This window comes from Sinocyclocheilus rhinocerous, unplaced genomic scaffold (genome assembly GCF_001515625.1).
Source record: "Sinocyclocheilus rhinocerous isolate Xijiao unplaced genomic scaffold, SAMN03320098_v1.1 scaffold193, whole genome shotgun sequence".
NCBI lineage: Eukaryota > Metazoa > Chordata > Actinopteri > Cypriniformes > Cyprinidae > Sinocyclocheilus > Sinocyclocheilus rhinocerous.
Window position 1 is genome coordinate 94,995 of NW_015627585.1, and position 2,906 is coordinate 97,900.

Here is a 2,906-nt window from a genome sequence, read left to right on the forward strand (position 1 = left end):
GGAGCAGAAGACCACCAGAGCCAGACAGCAGACCACCACGCCGGAGCAGAGGACCACTAGAGCACCACGGCAGAGCAGAGCACCACCACAGCAGAGCAGAAGGAGCGGGGACCCATGGCAGGGACTGGGGGCTAGGGAAAACAGAGACAGACAATGCAGGCAGTGCATTCATGGTTTCAGGGGCCAAGGCAGGGATCACAAGAAGTTCATCAATGTTCTCTATGGCAGTGACAGAGTTAAAGAGACAGACACGGAGTGCATTTATAGTCCTTGAGTTCATGACAGACAGAGCTAAGAGTTCAAAAGGAGGATTTTTGGGCTGTGACAAGACTATTAGAGCCTACAGGGAGTTCAGGTAAGGTTTCTGGGATCGTGACTGGACTAATGGGGCAAATAACATGTTCAAAAGCGGCCTCCGTAGCCATTACAGGACAGGCTGAGAGTTCACAGACGGCTTCCATAGCCGTGACAGGACAGGCAAAGAGTTCACAAATGGCCTCTGTTGGAGCCAAATGTAATTTTTAACCACTAGATGGCGGTGTGGAATGGGAGGAGTTGGTGTATGTCATTGGTGTATGTCATATGACATTTAAACCCTCATGGTTGTGTGTGTGGAGAGGGTAACAGGTGGCGGGAATACATGGTTCTTACCATATCCTAAGATCCATTGAACCATGAATCCATATGTTTATTTGTAAGCTGCATTCGTTCATTAAATGAACAAAGCAAGAAATTGACAGTTGCATGGACAATGACTTTATTTCCAACTTATGAGTAAAGAACGTCTTACCACCTGTTCCTGGGTGGTTAGGAAGCCACCACACAAAGTAAGAACCATCTCCGACTAAGAGAATTACTGTTGGAATAAAGGAGAATTTCCTTGCGCATTGGAGCAAACGGAGGAATTCTGTGAATGGAAACGCTGACTTGCGCATCGGCAGATTGAGTGACTACTATTGGAGTGTGGATCGCTTGCCTGGTGTGTTGCAGAGTCTTGGCGTCTTGAACCAAACAGAGTGTGTAAGCTTTAAACTTGATAATGCGGAGAAGTTTTAGAGGCTCGACAAAACGCTGGTGAGTGAACCTCTCTTTCTTTGAGCGATATGGCTATATCGCATTATGAGATTGATCCGTTGATCCACGAAGAAGTTTGAATCATGGCCTGTTTGGAATGCTCTACTTTAAATAATGATTTGGCTTGCTGCACGTCGTTGTGTTGAATTGGATCGCACTCTGTTTGTTGTGTAATCTTGCTCTGTGGCTTGCTTGAAATGTGCTCTTGAAAGCGCTTGTGTGCACAATGAGTGTTGTGGGAAAGATGAATGGCGATGAATTGCCAATTGCAAAGGATGATTCTGATGTGTCTGAAAATAAGTCCGTGGTTGATATTGCTGCTGAAAGAAATAATGCTGTTGAAACGGAGAAAAGAGCAAGGAAAATGACTGAAAAGGGTGTCTCATTGAGCATTGAAAATTTGCAACGGCAGCGCAAATCAAAGTTCACTCAAGTAAATAAAGTTAAACAAAGAGTTAATGATCTTCTTTCTGGAAAGCTGACCAAAGGAACGGTTTCTGATGTGCAAAAGTATTTTAAGAGTTTTGAAACATTGTGTGCTGATGCCATTGAAACTCATAATTCATTGCTGGAAATGCCAATGTCTAAACCGGAGTATGAAAAGCAGCAAAGGTGGCTTGTCTGCACAATGAAAGAAAATAATGAATTTATCACAGACGTTAAACAGTGGTTATCAGATGCTGGAGTGTCATATAATGATGGAGGTGATGATGGAATGTCCATAACAGACACAAGTATAAATCCTGATGACAGTGTATCAAATGCTACAAAGAAGGGATCTCAATGCAAAACCCATTCCTCTTCTAGTTCTTCAAGGGTTTCAAGTACTGCATCTGCTCGTCTTAAAGCTAAGGCTGAAAGGGCAGCCCTGTTGCAATCTGTAGCTGCTTTAAATAAACTTCATGATCTTGAAGCCAAAGAGGAAGAACTCCAAAGACAGAAAGAGAAACTGCGGAGAGAAAAGGAACAATTACAAATGGAAACAAAATTAGCTGCTGCCACTGCAAAACTATCTGTGTTGGAAGCAAGTGAGGGAAGTGTTGAAGGAATGAGTGATGAAGAGGATCTTATGAATGCATATTATAAGAAACATGTAAGATCAAGTGCATCAAACAAATGCTCAAATTTAAAGATGCCTTCACAACAACAAAGTGCAAATTCTCAACATGACCATTTAAGGGTACGTCCAAAGGAGAGACTAAGCATGCAAACCCAAGCACAAGCTTCAAGGCACTGTAAACCTTCATCAACAAGGCAGCAAATTTCAAGCTCTGATGAAAATGTCCACACACAAGTGTTACCTCCCCCAGTTTCCACTGGTGTTCATACTCCGAGTCCTACCTTGCATGATGTTGTACAGCAGCAAAATAACATTACTGCTCAGTTACTAAAACAGCAAGCTTTGGTTTCTCTTCCACCTTGGATGATGTTGGAATTTGATGGTGATCCCTTGCAGTATGGCTCTTTTATTAAAGCTTTTGAACAAGCCATTGAAAAGAAAACTAGTGACAAGCAAGAATGCCTTTACTATCTTGAGCAATATACAAGAGGACGACCAAGAGAATTAGTCCGTAGCTGTCACAACATGAGAGCTGATCAGGGATATGATCGAGCCAAGAATCTGCTGAAAGAGCATTTTGGTAGTGAAATTAAAGTAACAGCGGCATATATGGAGAAGGTCATGGGCTGGCCGATGATTAAGTCTGAAGATGTTGATGCATTGGTGTCTTTTTCAATCTTTTTGAGAAGTTGCTTAAATGTAATGGAAGATTTGCAGCAAATGGAAGAGATGAATGTTCCATCTAATCTTCGACTCATTGTTATGAAGCTGC